Raw genomic sequence first — 22,211 nt, 5'->3', positions numbered from 1 at the left:
CTGGGGTGCAGTGAATGCATGTTTCGTGAAAACGTCCTGGCTTCAACCCAAACACAACTTCTTCTGATCACGACGAACGAATCCCTTAGCCCTCAACTGTCGCGGCTGCCCCTTTTGCTCGTCTGGCAGACAAGAACAAGAAAACTCAACTACCTCACCAAACCCCGTCTCTGCCACACCGTCGCCACAACGGGACCAGCTGGCGCGTCGCCACCCGCGAGCACGCACCCAGCCGTGTAGCCCGTTCTGCGGCAGGGGCTCCTCCGCCGCGGGAGTGCCGGCACCTGCGCGATGGACCGTCGCCGCGGCGTCACCACAGGCGGGCGGCGGACAAACCGGACACGCCGCCAGCCGCGCCGCGGCCGCCGCCGCCGCCGACGTACGCACATCCCGTCTGCCGGCCGCGCTCGCCGGCCATATTCACACTGAATGTATAATCAAATACAATCGGTGGCCGCGGCAGCAATTAGGTACTTCCTGGTGGCGGTCCCTCCCCCGGCCGGTTCGGGGTGGCCCGGCCGGGGCCGGGCGGGCCGGGCTCGCCGACCGCCAGGGGCAGGGCCGCTGGGGCGGGGGGGGGGGGGGGGTATCGCGGGCGAGGTGCTGGGCGCCGCCAGCCAACCGACACGCTTCGGTGGCCGGCGGACGCTTGGCAAATTTGTTGATTGACGCACGTTCCCCGGTAGGCTTGGATTGGCCTCGGCCAAGGTTCGGCTCGACCAAACACGGACAGTCGTGAGCGTAATGCGGGTGACGAGGCATCTCATTGGTGGCTTTGTTCATTAGTCAAACCGCACGAGCTGGTTTTGGACACGGTTATCAGCCCGTCAGTAACCGGACTAGCGCCCAAATACGGTAATGACTTCTCGTAAACCGCATTGTGTGTCCACCTTCTCACAGGGCCGGTGGAGGAGGAGAGGCCGGCTGGCGCCGTCAATGATGACGCGGTGAGAATCCGCCTCGGGTAGGAGGCCACCGGTGGCCGCGATGGAGAGCGAACCCTTCGGCCTGTATGGACGATCGCGACCCGCAAGAGCAGCCAATCGATTCGAACGGGACAGGCGGCGTGCCAAAGCAACGCGAAGCACAAGTTGGCCGCACGTCTAGCCACGTGTGTGCTCTCATCAGTTCACCGACACCGGGCAGCCAGGGAGGATCCAAGACATGGCCAGAGGGCACCATAACTTATACTGGCCCTAGGACATGACGTGGTCCTTTCATCAGGGAAGCCACCCGATCATCTTATGCTCGCAAGGTACTGGTAGCGTGGAATGAAATGTTAAAAGCTACGTACCGGCATGCATAACGTCTTTTCATCACGCAAAAGCCCCATTGCCAGCCGTAGTCGACCTCTATTATGCTTACGAATCTGACATCATTAGTCACTGTACGAAATGACATTGGACGAAATGTCTAGATCGCCAGCGTAAAAAGACTTCAGCGCGAGCGTGCACACAACGGTGTGCATGATTCCAACGTCGATGTCAGCTCGACCTCGGGATCGATTTGACGTCCAAATCACCATACTAATGACCCCAGCTACCGGGGCGCTCCGGTCTTGGTGACAAATTTGGTACCCAGCAGCGGGGTAGGTGCAACACCAAAGCCACACACTGCAGCGCGCGTGCTCGTCGGGTACGTCGCATGGCAAATGCGACGTCGTCGACGGCCACCATGTGGCGCCAACTGGAGGGCCGTTAGAGGCAGGGCGGATTTCGGACTGCAAGCGGCGGCATCACTGTACGGTTCAAGCACAGGGCCGGATCCGGACACAACTTCACTGCCAGATAACATCAGAAATGAAGTCAGCGCCTGGGTGTTACATCTGCATGAATGCACCTTTGGAAACCAATTCAAACACGCGAGTGGACTCAGCACGCACTGAAGCACGTGGCCGTATGTTCGGCACCAATCAGATAACCTCGCCATGCCGGACAGACTAAAGCCAGTCGCTGCGCGTTACAGCACTTGGGAACCATTTGAGCACCATGATAACGCCGTTTCGAATGTGCCAGTCATGCTGTCACACTCTGGGATTCTGTCCAGCCAAACCACATGCAAACACGTTGGTCTAGCACGTGACCGCCCTGCCGCTAACAAAACGCCTCTCGAGGTCTACAGCGCCACGCGGCGCACCAGAGGGGAGGAGCCACCGCTGCGAACAAGCCTCCATCACGCAGCCTAGACGTCGGACTGCCTACCTAACCCAGTCCGGGCCAGTCTACAGTCCACCCGCCTGACGGGTCGTACACTCAGGTCGATTTCGGACCGGCCAGCCAGCGTAACGCCCGACACCCAGCCCGACCGCCGTTCCACACGTTAACATCGCCGTCCCCCGCCCCCGGCCCTGCCACGGCACCGGGGCCGCTTCCGGCGCGCCGGCAGCGTTTCTGGTGCGTTTTTGCCGCTGGTGCGGCGGCGGCGCCGGCGCCGTGTTTATTGCAGGGTTTGCGGCGGCGGCGGCCGGCCAGATACGCCTGTCATCGCCGGCATGATGGCTGTTTACTCGGGCCAGAGCGTCGCTGACGTGGGCTGAGTGGCAGCCGAGCCGGGCCGGCCGCCGCCGCCGCCGCCGCCAGACGGAGGCGACCTGCGAGGCTCATCGCACCACGGCGACAGACAGTCCTGCAGGGAAGCAGGCGGTGGCGGCGGCGGCGGCGGCGATGGTCGGACTTCTAAGCAGCCGCAGCGGCCAACGCCATACTTACTTTGTCCCGTTCCATGGATCACCAGCCGTAGGGTACATGCCAAATTCGTGCAAAGACAGGAGGGGGGGGGGGGGGGGGTTGTCCCCATACCAAGTGGCATCGGTCGCGGCTGGAGACAGGCTCATCAGGCTGAGAGGGTCTTCGGGAGGCCATCGCTGCACTGTAGCAGTCACATGGCCACCAGTCACACTGTAGCAGTCACATGGCCACCAGTCACACTGTAGCGTCCTACAGTGGAGTGTGTCACCACCGGCTGTCGAGGTTGGGACGAAAGCTGGGCTCATAAAGGGGATACTCGCCCGTCGTAAAGGCAAACTGCTTCCCCTCATCCAGTTTTTTGGCGAGCGGTTTAAACGCGCTCAAAGCCAGTGTACAGTCGCATTCGGGCACGCCCAGCCCACGTGCGGCGCCCGGCCATACTCGCAGTCACGACCCGGGAGAAAAGTTTCAGACCTTCCAGTCCAATCAAAGCCACTTTGCCTCGCGCCTCACTGAGCACGGAAAGTTTTCTTCGAAAGCCTGCTTCAAAGTCAGCTGCTCGACGTCCTAAATTTGCCTATTATTATTGCGATTCCAAAATAGCCGTTAATACGTGCAAAATAACGTAATTATACGATCTGAATAGCAGGACCTCCATCTAATATCACGTCACCGCACTTCTGGCGACAAGCAACACCATGGTCCTCACCTTCCCATATCAGCCTTCGGGCGCTTGTAAAACCATCCTTCTCGCACTCATCCCAGGGCTCTTCATGCCATACCGCCGTCAGTGCCCCATACTTATCGGCAGGGGCGGCGAGTAGCGGCAGCAATAAATTCGGAAACCGAGATCATTACCAGCAAAAAGAAATACGAGCCCATTACTCAGCCCACAGAGCAGCTTGGCTGGTTCCGACTCACCGAAACGAAGCGTCAGCGTGATGCCATCACAAGTCGTCGCATGCTTTATGAGTTCAAAGACCCATGGACAATAAAGGAGCCGACGGAGAGGAGATTAGATAACAGTGCGAGCGCCTGCGAGACTTCTGACGGTCGAGCCGTGCTCCAAGCGGGGCAGTCCAGCTTCAAAAGTTTATGTGTGCAGGCCCTTGACGCGGTCTCATACACACACCTTCCGTTCAAATCCAGATGATGAGCCTGTGGCGCTGAGCAGCATACACGATATGGCATATACTGTGCTTCTACGGTGGCATTCCAAACAGTCGTACGAACCAGCTTTCCGTCACCATCCAGTGCAACCGACAGGTAAACACTGTGTTCAGCCCTCGCACGCCTGCTCGGCATGTCATCAGGCTGTCCTCGCGTCTGCCCGACTGCCGCCAGCTGCTGCTGACGGCGGCGGCGGCGGCGGCGGCGGCGGCGGCGCCGAGACGGCAGTGGTACCTCGCCTGGTTAGCGGCGCCCGCAGCCTGTTACGGGCTCGGTCGGAGCGGTGTGACACATGTCGGCTGGCGGAGCCGCCGGACGGGCGGCCGGCGGTCTGCGGTGCACCGCCGCCGGCCGCGCCCGACGGTCCAGCTGGTCCCGCCGCTGGACGGTCCCTCCCACTTCCGGCCCAGCCCGCGGCTCGGCTCGGCTCGGCTCGGCCCGGCCCAGCCTGCGGCGTGGCTCGGCTCGGCCCGCGGCTCGGCTCGGCTCGGCTCGGCTCGGCTCGGCTCGGCTCGGCTCGGCTCGGCTCGGCTCGGCTCGGCTCTGCGATAGAACAGGTAGTGGGCAGGCAATGGATGGCGAAACGCTACGCGCCCATATCGCTACAAGAAAACTTGCCGATTAAACTTGCCGAACAGCAAACCTAATTGTGCAGTGCAACGTCCTCCATAGCTAATCGAAATGAAAATTTTAACCCACCACCCAAAGCACTATGCACGCATGTCGGCGCCTAGCTTGTAAACACTAATATAACCTCAAACTAATTAAATGCAATACGGAATGATGCCTAAAGCCACGGATAAGTTGAAAGTCAGAAGCTCATTATTTCTGCTGAGGTATGTGCCTAACGGGGCAGTTCCAGCCGAGACGAGCGAGCTGACATACAGGCACAAGGAAGGAACTGGCAACACCGACCCGCTGAGGAGTGTGGCCAGATGGAGCTTCATACTGGATTTTTTGTACCTGCTCTCATCTGCAACCCCTCAAGACTGAGCTTTTGGAAAGTGATGAGCTAAGTTCCCGGAATGAGCATATTCATGTAAGAGAAGTAATGCATCACTTCAAATGGTTTCAGGTCTTTACTAGAAGTGCCCGTTGTTGGAAGCCTGCATCATTTGTGATATCATGGAGCATGAAACGCTAGATGTTCCTTGATGGCACTTATTGTAGTGCACGGAGTGAACAACACATGTGTATGGAGTGCATGGATTGTATTATGCAGTGCATTGTGTATGGTACGTTGCATGCTTGTTGTAGTGCACGGGTAAACAAACACATTTGGTGACCATATGGTAATGCACTAAGTAAATGAAAAGAACGCTCGGCAGTAGGATTTTTGATACCATAAAAGCACATTATAGATGTGAGCTGTCATCGGACGTATCCTTACACAAGAGGAATGTTTCATATTTAAAGATTCTGAAGGTAGCATCAGATGCGATGAAATAAACCTATAACCATTGGTATACTTGTAAGTGGGAAAGGCCGTTGTACAGCACAATTTCCCCGTTTAGTAAAACTACTTCTCAACACGTCATTGTTTTAATGCGCCATCGTACCTTGCACAACATTGATTGCGAGCCTTTTGGCGGCTGTTATATCTGGAAATCGTGTCCACGTGCGCCAGATATGGACGGCTCGACAATTATATTTCAACTGGCCTTGATCGCCGCATGACGAATGGAATAGCAGGATTTGAATAACGTAATCATGGCATCACGAACACACGGGTAACCATGAAATAATTTCCCCGAAATAGTTTATACATCTTCGTGGACGGGCAGCTCTAAAGCTAAAGCAAGTTTAGGCCTTGAGAATGGTAGGGCTCTGAAAAGGATCTTCAGGATAGCTATTTCAGTTCAAAACCCCCATACAAATGACGGATAGTCCATTTAACATGGCGCGAAGTACTCTTTCCCTCTCTCTTGGACCAACATACCGTTTTAAAAATATCAGCATCTCGCGAAAATGAAACAAATGATGCATAAATCATCTGGCATTCTTGTCATGCCACAAATAATGTATGTGGTTTTGCCAGCCCTCCGGCTGCTCCATAGAAGCTAGGCAAAATTCTTCCACCATAACGTAACCTGTAGCCTGCAGTGATCAGCACGCACCCGAGATCTAAACGGTTTTGAAAGAGATAAATAGCAAGTATTCTTTTTTAATGTTCCTGGGAAGTCTGACAACGGATCGTCAGGCAGAACTTCTATCAGGGCTTATCAGTTATTGTTGCCTGCGTGGTAAGGCGGCTACCATAGCTCGCACAGAGCGTATTGCACGTGTGTTCAAGACACAAAATTGGCAAAGGTTAAAGTTGAAATGCTAGGCGAAAATTAACGTATTTTGACACGTGCAAACAGCTTTGCAGGTCCTACACCGACGGGATACAAACACGAGTGACGTACAACAAGCAAGCTTGTTGCTAGTTGGTTCTTCGGTAAACAAAGCACACAACAGTAGCACTCGGCACATTACCCATCAATTTCGCCGCCCACGCCGCCCATCAAGTTTCCGTGGATAATGAGGCCGAAGCGCACCAGTACTCTTCGTGCCCATCAAGGACGTGAAAGTTCGGATGCACTCGCTCGCTCGATCTCGGATCCGCATTGTTTTGTCATGACACGAAGGTATAAATATAATTTGATTGTGGTCTTCAAAAATGTACCATTCAACATGCCTCCTCACACGGGTTTTGTATTTTTCGCCACGAACACGGTGTAGACGATATTTCGAGTCTTACGCGGACGAGGAGACCGCTGCGCATCGTCCGTCAAGCTGTATGATCCTTAGCGTTGTGACATTGTCGTTGCGAAGAAAAAGTATCTGACGAAATGTCTTTTCATCATGAAAGTCCCATAATTATGCGCCATGACGTCCTTAATTCTAACCGTTCTGCCAGACAGCCCTCAAGGCTCGCTGGAGTCTAAAGCCCGTAAAGCCACAGCCAGTTAACTCATGAAACCGTTCCGCAACTCCGGCGCCGCGACAGACCACTCCACTCACGAGTGTCCGCACGAGATGCGCCCCCGATTGAACTGCCGCGAGCCATTTTAGCCGCTGGCACACTCATCGGGCCTTATCCTGTCGGTGTCGGGGCCGAGCCGTCATAAATAATCGGCCCGTGCCTTCCCGGCGTCAAACGCCTTTCAGCTGCCCGCCAGATCCGAGCACGACCCAGACCGAGAATTTATTTTTATTCGCTCTACAAATGGCCCAGCTTTGGGCGGCATTAGTGGCGCGGCGCGGCTCTCGGCGGCGGCGCGGCAGCGCGGCGGCGCGCCCGCCGTGATTACACGTAACAATTTATAGGGCACCTAACTGCCGGCCGGCTCATTGTGTCATTATGTGCGGCGCGGCCGGCGGCCGGGCAGGCCGACCACGGCTGCATTCCGCGGGCGCGAGCGGCGCTGGAGACGGCTGCCTGGAGGGACGGCGAGGGACGGTGAGGGACGGCGAGGGACGGTGGGGGACGGCGGGGACGACAGCGGCTCATGGGCGGGACCGGCAGCCAGAGCGCCGGGGACGGAGCCGCACAACCGGCGGCCAAGCGGCTGCGGTTGGCCGAGACGCGCGGAGGAGCGAGCTCTCCGGATGGGGCGGCGGCGAGGAGGGACGGGCTGACACCGCACAAGCGAAAAAATTCGGGAACGGTTCTTTCGGGGACTATGGTAGAGACAGCACTCACGGACAGAGCTCGCAAGAGGCGCTGAAATCGATGCAAACTATCACGAAAGAACTGATCGCTTTTCGCGGCACGTCAAAAAGCTGCTGTGCATTGCGTGGTGCAATTCGTAGTGAAGTACAACATTGAAGCACCGCGACAACGAAAACAAGTAGCCGCATTGCTGGTAATAATCCGAAGTAATAGAGCTCCACACCCAAAAGAGGAGTAAAATCCGCGAGCTGATTAGCCAGCACGCTACATTGTGACGCAGTCATTCAATGCTAGAGCTCAACAGCCTGAGCACGTACAGGTTTGCAGATCCCTTCGTGCATTCAAATTCGTTGATTCGCTAGGGTAAAGCAATGGTGTGAGCCTGGCAGTTGTGATTTTAACTCCCACCTCGACCTCAAACGGAACCACGCGGGTGCAGCCGGCAAGTTTTAACATCAATCTTCTATCAAAGGGCGGTAAATTTCCTCCACGCGTTTTAATACCTCACCAGTCGTGCTTATTTGTCTTGATATAACGAGCGTAAATCAAAACTCAGCACCATAACTTTTTGGCCGAACCGCTGTGACCACCATTTTATTGAAGTTCCTCAAGGGACCACGTCTTGGGCGTTATGAGAGCCATTTAAAGTAAGCCAAGTTGATATCCATCAAGATTTATTTCCCCATAAATCCGGGCGATTCTCATTTCAAGACAAATTCCATTGCAATGTTATTAAATCTGATCGCGGGACAAAACACAAGTGGGGTATTGTGGCAGCCTGCGTCCCACTGCGCTGCCGCCGCAGAGAGACTTCTCAAAATTAAACGACAACACCGAACTTCCCCTTTTAATCTGGCACTGACCGGAGCCTCTCGGGACAAGTTCAGCAGCTATAAACTGGCGCGGGATGCAATTTCGGCGCCGTTTTGACCACGTGTTCGGCGCCAAATCGCCAGTTATGTTTGTTTTCGTATTTCATAACATGACATTGGGTCGGCTGACTGCGCCAGGGGGCGTCTTATGAGGCGCTCGCCGCCGGCCGGGACCGGCGCCGGCCGCGCCGTCGGGACCCGCGACACCGCCGCGGCCGCCGCAGACGGCCGGCCGGACCGGGCAAACGGGCCGCCCAAACAGCACCCAGAGCCCGGACTCGGCCCCCCTCCCCAGCGAGCGGGGCGGCTCATGGCATCTTGGCGGTGGGATGGCCGCGTATAATGTGACCAAACACCAGAGACCGACCGGCAGGCGGATGAGACAGCAGTTCACGCGCCTACGGCCAACAGAGCCAAAGGAATACCGTCAAAGACGAATGCCGTCCACAAAGGCGCATCCGGACAACTTACGTATGCGAGGAGATCACATGAGACTCGCAAGATCCTCATATTTTGAAAGATACGTTGTCGAGCATGTCGCCCTGACGCTGAAATACGCGAAATTCTGATTTCGTTGCCTCAAAATTTAGGGACGTAAAGCCCAAACATGATTCAACGAGAGAATTTTGGCTTGCCTCGGCCGAATCAATCCTTTGCGCACTACATTACACATTCACTAAGGGCGATGTTATCATTAAGAATCCATCTCAGAAAGCCAAACAAAGCTCATCGACGTTTATCTTCAACACGCCGCAAACCGCGGATCAGAGGAGCTCCGGCGCACCTTTGCACACAGAAATACACAGAAATGCGCACTAGCATGAGGTAGCTATAGCCAACGCTAAAATGAATGGGGTCCGTGGTGCAGAGCGCACGCGATATCATGCTCGGGAGGCGGTATGACCGTTGTTTTCCGTTTTGACGCGGGCGGAGCGTCCATTTGCCACCCCGGCTGGCGCTGTCCTGCGGGCCTCACCCACCGCCGGCCATTAGCTCGGCTCGAGCCAGCCACCGGTCAGCAGCGGAGGGTCAGCAGCCGCGCCGCGGCCGCCGTCCACCGGCGCCTGTTTACACGAGCGGCGGGCGCCACGGAGCCGTCGGGCCCGGCGTGGCAGCTCGCGCCGCCACGGAATGCGACGTCGCCCTGTGCACGCGCGCCTATAAACAGATGATGGCAGAGGGGGAGACAGGGCCCCCGAGCAGCGGTCTGACCCGGCCGGCTCGGCGTCCGTCACCGCGCAACCCGAGCGGCGCCCACGGGCTGACCGGGCGGGCCCACAGGCTGACCGGGTGGGCCCGCAGGCTGACCGAGCGGGCCCACGGCTGACCGGGCGGCGCTCACAGGCTGACCAGGCGGCGCCGATAGGCTGACCGGGCGGGCCCACAGGCTGACCGGGCGGGCCCACAGGCTGACCGAGCGGGCCCACGGCTGACCGGGCGGCGCCCACGGCTGACCGGGCGGCGCTCACAGGCTGACCGGGCGACGCCGACAGGCTGACCGGGCGGGCCCACAGGCTGACCGAGCGGGTCCACAGGCTGACCGAACGGGCCCACAGGCTGACCGGGCGGGCCCGCAGGCTGACCGAGCGGGCCCACAGGCTGACCGGGCGGGCCCACAGGTGTCATGTCATGCCATTGGGGCTTTACGACGCACTTAACTGCTGAGGCTATATGGCGTCGCCTGCCTCTCACCCTGGCAGGAAGGGCGGACACCGCGGGGAATCGAATCCCGTACCTCTGGTTTCCCAGACGTGCAGTGGCAATTGCAGACGCGTTGACTACTACATTACCGACGGGCCCACAGGCTGACCGGGTCCACCGACCCGGCAGGAAGGGGGGGGGGGAGGGGCGTGGTAGTTCCTGGTCGAAACGGTTTGTCAGATGGAGGGAGAGAGGGGAGGGGGGGGGGGGAGGTCAGAGCGCACTCTGATGTGAGTGTGATGCACTGATCTCGGGGGGTGTTGCAAGGATTTGGGCGAACGCGAGATTTGGAGCCACTCCGCCCGGAAACGGGCATTTGTTGAAGTGAGCCGACAAGAACTTTTAACTCAAGTGCATACCTGAACACTGAAGGCTGTTTGGATTAAAGTCTGCCGTTCAAAGGCAAAAAGGCCTAAGAGCTATTAATTAACATAACACTTACGCCTTTTTACCTTTGGACGGCAGAAGTATCATCAGCGGATGCATAGCGGTCTAGACAACGGCGACGTTTAAGGCCAAGTCCACTGTGCTCGTTCAATCCAGCGCCAATGGGTGTGATCCTTAGCCGTGCGAGACAGCATCAGATAAAACTGGGCCAAATATCCCTTTCCTGCCCAATTCAATCAACTCTTTTCATTTACAGATACCGGGTGCTGATGGTACAGCGCCCCCCCCCCCCCATGTTTTACTCGTACTGACGATGGTCAGCTGTGCAATGCTACTGTCTGATTCCATGAGGTCCGTGGTACATTTCAGATACTGCACAATGAGGAAGCAATCTATCGGCGTTTGTTCGTGTTCCCGAGTAACTTGTGTTTATTCAGGGCTAAAACGCAGACTATTTCCATGTAGCTACAATGTATAAAGATAGCCTGGCAGGCAGACAAGGATGCCCTTAAGCCAGGCATTTCCGAAAGCAATGATTTAGGTAAGTGTGTGAATGAATCAAATGTTCATTTTCATTTCGTTTAATGGGCATCAGCCATGATCTTATTCATCCTTGTTTAGATCCCACTTCACGCATATTCCTACGATACTTATGATGAACTACGACCATTTTCATCCCGGCGGTTTAAGCTCCGCGCTTGCGGTTAACAAGTTTCTGGGCACATGTATCTAGGCTCTTTCTTACCACGATCTCCTATAGCCTAACCCGCACCCATACCCAACGCCATATTCTTACCCTACGTCACACTCTTAACGTGGGTGATATCTTAACCCTACCTTACATCCTTACCCCAACCCATATTTTTACCCCGTTCTGCACCTTCACCATACACCATGTCCCCACCTTACCATCAATTGCCCTAGAGCTCCTCGACGTCACAATAGCCTAAACAAAACATCCGCGAGTTTCAGTCAGATTTAGTCAGATGCGTTAAAGGCGTCAGAACAGGCCCAGACACTCATTCCTATATCTGGACTGAGTTCACAGGTGTGCAATTGGAAAACAAAACCACCATTTGTCGCTGGTAGCATTTCATAATACAAGCGCAAAGCGTTACTGGAGGTCTCAGCATACAATTTATTACGGGTCATCTGGTACCGGCCACACTAAGCATTTTCTGAAATACTGCTCGGTACCAGTGTCGGGCAAGCAAGTCACACTTTATAAAAAGTCGACTGTTCCTGTCAGCCAAACGTTTTTGCCTGTCGAATGTTTTGTCAGTCGAGCGTTTTTGTCCTTTGCTTGGCCTCTCGGCTCAGCTTGGCCCGCCAGCTGCTGTGACTCCGAGCGCAGGACACGCTTTCCAGCACGCGGGGTACGCTTCCCAGCGCACGGAGCACGCTCGCCAACGCGCGGAGGACGCTTCGCGGCGCGCGGGGTACGCTTTCCAGCGCGCATAGCATGCTTCCCAACGCGCGGGGTACGTTCCCAGCGCGCGGGGTAAGCTTCCCAGCGCACGGAGCATGCTTGCCAACGCGAGGGGTACGCTTCCCAGCGCGCGGGGTAAGCTTCCAGCGCGCGGGGTACGCTCCCAGCGCGCGGAGCACACGTTCAAACGCGCGGGGTACGCTTCTCCACGCGTCTCAGCGGGCAGGTAGCTGTTAAACATGACTATTGATGAGCCGTAGGCCGACATATGGGTGCGGGTCTCACTGGACTCGGGACCGATTGCGGACTCATGACCGTGCGGGGCTAGGACTCTGCATCCACATAATGGTGGTCAGTATTTTAGATCAATGACACATACTTTGAAAAAAGGGGCTGACGTACTCGAGCTCGGACTCATCATGTCATGAATCTCATGGAATCTGATGCGGAGTCAATGGGCCTCCACTCAAGAAAAGTTTGAATAATAATATAGAAGCACGCACAAAGACCAGTAAACTAAAGTTGCCAATGAAACATCCGAAATTGGGAAGTAAACTTACTGTCACAGAAAACAGGCCAGCATAGTAACAAGGCCAGATGCGAGCATAATGTGCATCAATAGAGCCCACTTAAAGGGAATGTTCCACAGTTGTAGATATTAAATACTTAGAAAGATAAAGAAACATAATTTCTCCGTTAAGTAAATACGTCTCTCAATATCTCACTGTTTGATCACACCGACGTTCCTTGTTCGACAATGATTGAGAGCCAACTGACGGCCGTTATATCTGGAAATCATGCTCACGGACGCCAGATATGAACGGCTCGACAATTATATGTGTATTTGCTTTGTTCGCCGCATGGCTAATGGAATGACAGTATTTGAATGGCATAAGTATTGCGTCACGGATGCCTGGATGACCTTGAACTAGTCCTCTCGAAAGAGTTCGCACATCTTTGCGGGCGTGTAGCTCAGAAGCTAGATGGGCCTAGGTCTTAAGATGGGCAGGGATGCCAGCTGCACCGAATGTTTTTCAAGATGAATATTTAACCGACTTATTTCGTGTACGGTCTGTCCGTGGTTGCTAAGTTGATAAATTGGGAGAGGGCTCTAGTTCAGTATTTTTATGACGTCATATTTTATGCATATCTTTTGCGACAGAACACTTACGCAGCTTATTCCCAATACCACGTAGAGGTCCTCATAGCGCTCTTCATCGCGCTTTGAGGACCCCTACGTGGTATTGGGAAATAAGCCGTGTAAGCTTTGGCGTGCGATGCCACACTTATCTGTGGTGCCTTCCTCAACACAGTAAAACTGAGATGTATAAACCCTGGTTTGGATACTTTTAATTGATAAGCTTTTTACGGACATGTCACAGGACAAGGCTCGGGCCCCTGTGGATGCTATAGGCACGTTAAACACTCTGTACTGTTTCATACTGCATACAGACTTTCGTGGTCCCGGTAAAACCACGCGCACTCAAACCAGACGGGTATATTCTCGGGCTGGAAACAAAATTAAGAAAAACAACGGTATATGTTCGGACACGGGTAAAAAATAGCAAACTACGGGCATGATAACTGGTGCCAGGGCATCAAAGTACTGCTAGTTTGCCAGTAGCTCCACTCTCAAATATAATTTTTGCACAAACCTGAGTAGCACAAAATTTCACCCGCGATGGCTGCTAATGCTGCTTTGATCCGAGGTCAAGGAAGAGATTGAAGGTTACTGATAATTTACTATCCCACACCTGGCACGTACTTTGACACACTTTTTTCTGGTGGCGGCGTTTAGCTCGTTTTTTATACTTTTTCTGTCTCCATCTTGCAGTGAGTTTTTAACAGGCATTCGTATCGCTTTAACACAGTGAGTGAACGTCGTTATGCTATGATATCAGTGACATCTGCGTGAACGACTTACGGTTGAATACCCTCATCTCATCTTGCGTACACTGCTGAGTATCTGTCTACCTGACCAACCGTATAGCTGAAATTCATTTTGCCTCTTGTGACTCGCTCCCAATGGAATGTGTTACCGTTTCTGACGCCTCGCGTGCTCAAAATGAAGCGTGCAGGTTCAGGCTGGGTTCCGATCGTGTCACGCAGAGCTTCGGCAGCCCTGAGCCCGGTATCACCGGGATGGGGCCGGCTGCGGGATACAGTGCTGGGAACAGTTGTGTCCTCATATGAAACAAGTGCCGCTGTTGCGAATATAAATCAAATGCAACTCAGAGTGACTACTGGTTGTGTTTTTGCGGGCACTAATGCAGTTCATTTATTTTGGTGCCTTCCAAGATGACCGTCAACGTTTTTTACGGACATTGCATCGGGTCTTTTGGACGCATTTGAACACACGTCATCAATACCGTTAGGACCATCAGAAAACTAGAGATTTTCGGAGCTTGTAGTCTATAATCCAAAGGCCTTAGTGGAGCGAAGGGCGAGTGACTGCTATCACATATTCTACATATATGACTTGAAGGGTTCAATTTGCACAAACGCACACATCGCCAACAAGGGAAAACAAGTTATAATTTTTCCGATAAAGCCAGCCGCTTTCAAGGCCGGACGATACTTTTTTTAGTTTTAAGAGATTGACCTTGCGCTTCAGGACACCTGGCGGTCATTAAGCATTTCGATCATGAACTCCTAACCGCATCTGGCGCACCCTTCTGGTGTTTCAGAATGCTCCGGGGATGTCATTTTGCGTCCCCAACGCACTTTTTCCATTCTTCTGACACCAAATCCTGTGGATCACGGGTGAGATATCATGCTCGTTGGTAACTGTCCTCGGTCTGGATGGTCCTGACGCTGCCTATAGTCCTTGAAATGTTACCAATAAAAACTGGAGCCACAAATGACCGCCAACAATTCACTCAGCTGTGTGGTAGAGGCGGAACACGGGCGTGGCTAGTGGCCACTGGGTACCACTCTCAGCCCTGAATCTGTCTGGGTACCACTCTCAGCCCTGAATCTGTCTGGGTACCACTCTCAACCCTGAATCTGTCTGGGTACCACTCTCAGCCCTGAATCTGTCCGGGTACCACTCTCAGCCCTGAATCTGTCTGGGTACCACTCTCAGCCCTGAATCTGTCTGGGTACCGCTCTCAGCCCTGAATCTGTCCGGGTACCACTCTCAGCCCTGAATCTGTCCGGGTACCACTCTCAGCCCTGAATCTGTCGGGAGTCACCGTGAGAGGCTGGGAAATTGCCCATGTGAATATAAGCTAATGTGTATAGAAAAGTGGCTAACTTCTGGTCTTACTGCCTCTGGTGGTAGACCAGAGGCAGTTAGACCAGAAGTAAAGTCCAGGAGACACATACTAACCGCTTAAGAAGGAATCTTTCCAACCGACTTCCATCGTAACGCATAACTGGATAATGGATGTCTCTCGAAAAATGTAGCCTTCTCGTGCTAGCTGCGAATTGTTGGAAGTTTACTGGAAACGTGCATGCCTATCAACAGCAAGACGTTTGGAAGGGAAGGAGGAGGGGGCGGGGGGAGGGGATGGTCAATCCAAGTCCGAACATTTTTAGCTGGCGAGGAGCGTCACTCTGCAGAAAATGTACACCGTGCATTGGCGAGGTCAAGGCATCCATATCGACACATTCAGAAAAGTGGCGCAACTGATGATGGCCAAGTTAATGTTGTATGAAACATACAGCGTCCTTAAAGTGATGGCAAGCTTCAGCAGCCAAATTGCCACAGACTTATCGCACAAAGCATCACACGATTGCTTATTAACCGTAAATGCTGAAGCACATCAGAAACATTTATATGAATGACCGACAAGTTACATGCCTTTACGTCGTGCGTGTCCAGTTGTTAGAAAAGAACCATGAAAACACGGTGTGTGTGTGTGTCAAACTAGCACAATGCTCACTTAGCCCGAGGGGCGAACGCCCCAGGCCACAGAGGTTCCGTCTACTTTCCCATACTGGTTGCCTCATTTTCCAATCACACTCACCAGAATCGGATTTAGATTCAGGTGTGTACTCGTCAGGGATACACATCCTAGACCGGAGCAGCTCTTTTATGTCAGAAACTTCACGAGGCATTGGTACAATCTCCTTCCATTTTCGAACTTTGAGCGCCTCCAAGATGAGGAAAAACCCATCGCTCCACTCGCGTTCTGCAGATCGATTGAATTTGAGCCGTTCCACAGACGGCCGCCTCTCTTCGCGGCCCGATCCAATCCTATCGGAGCGGTGGCGTCGCCAGGCGGCCACACTTTACCAACTGGACAAAGCCCCATAGGATAATGGGGAGTCCCGCCCGCCGCCTACCATTCGAAGGTCACGTGACGTGTCACCACAGGCGACAAAAAATCGGCCGCGCGGCCGGACGAGCGGGCACTGGCGTCGCTTGAACGCTGCTCTCGCGCAAGCCCCGCTGTACCGCACCGCCGCAGTGGCTGGCTGGGGCAGGGGCGAGACCCCACCGCGCTCGCTGGGCACAGGCGGCGGCCGTGGTGCGCGCCCCGGCCGGCCGTCGGCGGTGGCAGCCCGCGGGAACCAGGCCCTCACACACACCACAGCTCGCCCCACCCCACCTAGTGCCGAGACCACGGCTGCAGAGCAGCAGCAGCGCGACGCGCGGTACTCACGGGAGAAGGCTGGGCGTGCGGTGTGGACGAACCGGCGCTGCCTCCGGCTTCTCGCGGCGCGGCCGCACAGACTCCCGGCTTTTGTCCGGCCGGCCGGCTCGGCTGCGTCGATCATGGCCGCCCGCGTTCACCGGCGCCCCGGAAAGGCGGCCCGCGCGCAGCCGGCCGGCCGGCCCGGCCGCTGCCGGCCAACGCGCCTCGGGCGGCGGTTTCGCACGGCGAGCGCGTGATGCAAATGCGCCGATTCTAATTGTGTAAGCGCAAGGATGGTTGTGCATGGGTGGTGCGCTCTGGTGTAGAGGTGAAGGGAAAAATTCAGGGAGCTCGGTGCCGAAAGTGGACTCCACTCACCTCTAACTCACTGTTTTTACAGGCTTTGCGGATTTGTACTGGTCATCAGGTCATCCGGGGCGAGGTTACCTTTTCAGTCGCCGGCATTCCGGATCCTAGCTTGGAGAAGAAAGTGGGTCAAAGTTGGGGAGAAACGCGCTTTTGGCGCATTTGGAAGGAAGGCTAGTCATTTCCTCTTGCTCAGCCACTCTTCCCCGACGTACTTTGCGTGATTACGCCTCTGTTGACACCATCGTTGGCTAAGTAAGCGATCGGAAGTTGTCCCGCATGTTGTGCTCTCTTAATACAAGTTGGAGGGGCCTGCGTACTGATAAGGCCAGTGACCATGCCTCCTGTGGTTGGCGTGATCCCGTGGGCAGTGAGCTGCGGTTCCTGTGCTTGCAGCTCCGTCGGACCTACCCACTGCGCTCGTTGGGCTGTGAAAATAAGCCCCTGCCTGCTCGAGGGTCCGGAAGTGGCGAAGGGGCTTTTCGTGCCTGAGCAAAGCATGACAAAATACATACCTAAAGCATAACAAAATCATCGATTCACAGAAAAAGGCCGGCTCTGAAAATGGGATTCCCCTACTAGACCAGAGCCGTATCAGGGGCAAGTTTTCAGTTCGCCCTAATTAATTCTGGACATCGTGCGAGACTGCCATTTGTCGTTGCCATCGCGCACCACCTGTTGCGAAAATTATCGTTTTAAAATATCATGCTAGGAGTAGAATCATAGATGTCACCCAAAAATGTCATGCACAGAGCAATTTATCGTACATGGAAATCATCGGAAGCCAAGTTAACTTTACACACTGCTGTGATACATCAAGACCTACGGCAAGCTATTGACAAAGCCATTGGGGAAACGCGGTCACTGACCCAACAGCGCTAGTTTCATGGAATAAACGGCATTGCATCGACATTGGCATTGTGGTTACTGAGATCCATCTTGGCAAAACCAGCTTCGGTTGGAACGTGGCCATTTCGCTTGGGAAAGGGCATGTCACGAATCGAGGCGCCATGAATTTCAATCGCTATGATATTGAGAAATGTGCCTGCCGGAGGACCTAAAGCCACATGGTGATGCATTATGACGGGACGTAAAAGCTGAAATACGTGAGTTGTTCAGTGTATTAATGAGGCATATCATCCACACAGATAAAACAGTAGCAATAGCCTTATTCCTCGGAGAAAAACCAGGAGAATGGAAATATAGCTGGGTTGATATTTCGGCAACATAACTTTATCGAAACAATAGCAAAAGTGAATTCAAAATTGCCTGCCGATGATTCAACTCGATCTTTCAGGCTTTTTTGAAACAGCAAGCCACAATTTTTACAGGACACCAACATCCGGGGGATTAAACAAACAGCAATTTTCAGCCATTACCACGATGAAGTGCCCATCTAAGAATTAGAAATCGCGAACATACGTGTACATACAAACGAATTTAAGCAAATAAGCATCACGCATCACGCTTCATTCAAACACGCAAGCGAGTTGAAATAAACAGGCATCGCGCATCGCGCATCAATTATACCTGCAAGCGATTTCGATTGAACAGGCATCGCACATCACGCGTCAGGCATCACTTTCACATGAAAACAACGTTAAGATAGCACACATCACACATAAAGGCGCATATTATGTTCGCATAACCGGTCATGGTGAACCCTGTACGTCAAGATTAAGTCGCCGTTGTTATAAGAATAGATTCACTTACTTTCCTGACTGGATGATCCTGTGCTCTGTAGATGACTTCGAGTTCTAAAGGAGCATGGGTCCATACTTCCCTCGATTTCAGCCCGAGCGCGTGTTTTGCCAAAAAGAAAAAAAATGGTTCCCGAATGAGGTATTCCCTGTTTTGTTTTTAGCGTCTGCCAGGTGTTCACTACATCTCAAACGAATATGGCGCATGCATGGCCTCCCCGACAAAGACTATGTCCCTCCCATGTCTTTCATACAGTCTACATGTGACTACAAGGTGATATGTGCCTTTATGTGTGATGTGTGCTGCCTTTAAGTCGTTTACATGTGCAAGTGATGCCTGACGCGTGATATGCGATGCCTGTTCAATTGAAATCACTTGCATGTGTAATTGATGCACGATGCGTGATGTCTGTTTACTTTAACTCGCTTGCATTTTTTAATGAAGTGTGATGCGTGATGCCTATGGACTTGAATTATTTTGCATGTACACGTATGTTCGCGTATTCTAATTCTTAGATACGCACTATATCGTGGAAATGGCTGCCAATCGCGCTCTTTGTTTTATCCCCTGAATGTTGATGTCCTTTAAAAACTGTGGCTTATCGTTTAAAAACAAACTGAAAAATCGAGCAGGATCATGGGCAGGCAATTTTGAATTCACTCCTGCTATTGCTTAGATAAAGGCATGCTGTCGAAATATCAACCCTACTATATCTCCATTCTCGTGGGCTTTCTCTGAAGAATAAACCTATCACTACTGTCTTATCTCAAACTGAAATACAATGTAATCTTGGTAACGTTGATCATTGGTATCTTTCACTTTCTTACATTCTCAGTTATTACTGGTCCATATGATTATACATGTTCCGTGCCGTGTATTTCTAATGGGGACACTTTTACGCACGGTTGCATAAAGTACGACGAAACCTCACCTCGGATAGATGATCCTGGGTTTTATTTTGTTGTGGTGCTATCAGGGACACCTATCAGTAATGCTCCTGGGTTTTATTTTGTTGCGGTGCTATCAGGGACGCCTATCAGTGGTGCTGTCAGAGACCTGATCCAACACCGACACGCCTCATGCCAACTGACTCACTCCTGGACCGCATCACCACCAACGCGCAAGACCTGGAGTCCGCTGTCAGTCAGAGAACCACCGGAGCCGGGCACCGATCTTCTTCCATCATTGTGTATGCTCCCTTCACTCTCCGCAGCTGCCCCGCGCCGTTTACGGAGCACCCGCGGCACAAGGAGGGCTAGGATGTCACCACACGCTTGTTTGTGCAAAAAAAAAAATTGCTTGTAGAATAAAACATGTACAGGTTTTAGCTGGGCCACATGGTATGAACAGTATCTTCCTATAGACAGAGCATATTTTTTGCAATCTTTCACGACTTACTTGTGTGTCTGATATTGTTTTTTATTAAGCCACAAACTTCCGGTGCATTCGGGAGACCCCGCTCAGCGTTCCAGGCATCTGTGCTCACGGATAAGAAGGGATGTTTTGGGTACGCTCGCTACGTACGTACGTACGCTACGCTCACACGACTGAGGAGCAGAAGAAACAGGCACCGCTCTTGGCATCTGTGATATAAGAACTGTTTTCTTAATGGCGGGGGGAGGGGGTAAGCCGCATTGTGATGTGCTGTGATGCAGGCGGCCATGATATTTTTTTAGACTAGTCCGAACGTCTTGATTTGAAGTATTCATGCGGTGAGCACCCACGCTAAGAACTGCTTGCTGCTCTGAGCTCTGACCCCCACTATCCGATCGCAAAGCCCCGGGTCAACAGCGGCGTTCCGGGGCCAAAGCTAACGTGCCGCAATGCTCGGCACGGCCCCGCCCCGCTCTCTGACATTGCCTAGCCGTTAGTGCGGCCGCTGCCACCGACCGCAGGCTATCCGGTCAGGAGCACATAGCAAACGCCTAGAAAGACTCAAACCGGGCAGGTAAACCGAAGACCAGGCACTGTAACCAACTGAGGTCTCGGGGCGTGCTCTTGATTACATTTCGTAACGGGGCGGTATAAAGGACGGTTTGGTAGCATGTCCTCCACCTAGTTGTGCTAAAAAGGGTATTAAGGAATATAATCAAAACATTCTGAGCGGTGTCTTCCATGGCGAAACAACTATTGCTGATATCTGGCCTCTTCGAAGAGATCTGACTATGAGCAAAGTTTCCAAGTGCCGTGTTTTGCCACAGTACCCAATGGATTATTGATCCAAGAAACCATTGGAGTGGTTGAGGCCGTAGCTAGACAGCTAAAACATTACATTCAGGCGGTAGGTAAGGCTCCATATAAACTGATGCATATGAATTTGTTAGGTATCTAGGTTGTGACCTATGGGTTAAATAAGGTGAAACATGATCAAGATTAAGATCGTGTCCGAGAAGGTCCGTGGCCTACCGTAAATGTCGACTTATTGTCTCGGTGGCAGCAAGTCACAGCATTCATTTCAGGCAATCATTGGCAGCAAATTCACCGGTGACATCATTTGGGTACATTTCATCACTGATATAACATGTCCATGCACAGCTGATAACATGTACCGCCCGACATCTTGGAAGAAAGTTAGCGCCGCCCCGAAACGCTAACCAGCTGACGCTAAGTATGCTGCGACATACGCGACTCATGTACTTACTCATCGATCAGTATGACATTCATATAATTATGGTTATACCGTAAGACCTAATACACACATGTCCATCGAGCACTTGAAACACACTTTCAATTATTGCAGCAACAGGATTGTCGAGTTCACCACGACATGGATGCCCGTCTGCAGGCGGAGGGGGTTTTGAAAGAAATAAATAGGAAATAGTACGCATGCATCAAGTAGGTATGCAGTCGTTCGTAAGCAAATATACCCAAGGGATTAATTTTCTGATGATCGAAACACGTACACAAATAATGCGTACACACTTACATGCTTGCTGTAATTATGCCATCCGTTATCCTTGACTTAAATTTGCGCCCGTTATTGACGTACAACAATTACTTAAGACATTTCGCCTTGCAAAAATTTGCACGCGCGAACATGTTCGTTGCAATTTTTTCACGAAACAGGCTGGGTTTTTGTTTGTTTCTGGTTCAGAGCCCTTTCGACCAGAAACTTTGCTCGGGTAGGGGGGGGAGCAATTTGACCCTCCCGCTGATATTTCGGAAACTAAGAGAGCTAGAGATCCCAAATTTGCAGGGCGTGTTGACCTGTACGTGAACTCATTTGAGTGAAAGTTTCAGGTTCTAAATCATGACCTTCGGGTCAAAAAGGGTTAGACAGTGTCAAGTTCAGGTTGGTTTCCAAAGTGCCCCCAGAACCTAGATAACCGTTTCTACACAAAAGGTCGCATTCTCATTCAAGATCAGTGGCCTTGTTTGACCTTTTGAAGGTCAAGGTGACCAAAATCATACAAGATTGCTTTGAGTTCTGCATTTGACTAAACGACAAAGATTACGCTAGGCGGTATGTCCCTAAAGCAAAATGTTGACCTGGATCATTTTAGGTCAATGACCTATTTCGACCCCTAAGAGGTCCATGTAAGACGTATAATGCGGTTCCTGCTATCAATAAACTCGAAATGAGCGCCAGAAACAATCCCATATAGCAAGCCCTAGAGTAACAAAGCAGGTTGGTTTTGACCTTTATGTGACGTTCAT

At 52.7% G+C, this 22,211-nt stretch overlaps 1 protein-coding gene across 1 annotated transcript in view; it reads right to left on the bottom strand.

The window, feature by feature from the left end:
• The window catches only part of LOC119106644 (homeobox protein PKNOX2), a 37,831-nt gene extending 21,239 nt beyond the window's left edge, over nucleotides 1-16,592 (bottom strand). Inside the window, exon 1 of the mRNA XM_037230159.1 lies at nucleotides 16,515-16,592. The gene's annotated coding sequence lies outside the window, so the exon portion shown is untranslated. The remainder of the gene's footprint in view (nucleotides 1-16,514) is intronic.
• Nucleotides 16,593-22,211: the final 5,619 nt, after the last annotated feature.

This window comes from Pollicipes pollicipes, unplaced genomic scaffold, assembly GCF_011947565.3.
Source record: "Pollicipes pollicipes isolate AB1234 unplaced genomic scaffold, Ppol_2.1 Scaffold_2555;HRSCAF=2994_pilon_pilon_pilon, whole genome shotgun sequence".
Lineage (NCBI taxonomy): Eukaryota > Metazoa > Arthropoda > Thecostraca > Pollicipedomorpha > Pollicipedidae > Pollicipes > Pollicipes pollicipes.
The sequence above is the reverse complement of the archived record's forward strand: the minus strand, read 5'-3'. Positions and strand labels throughout refer to the sequence as shown.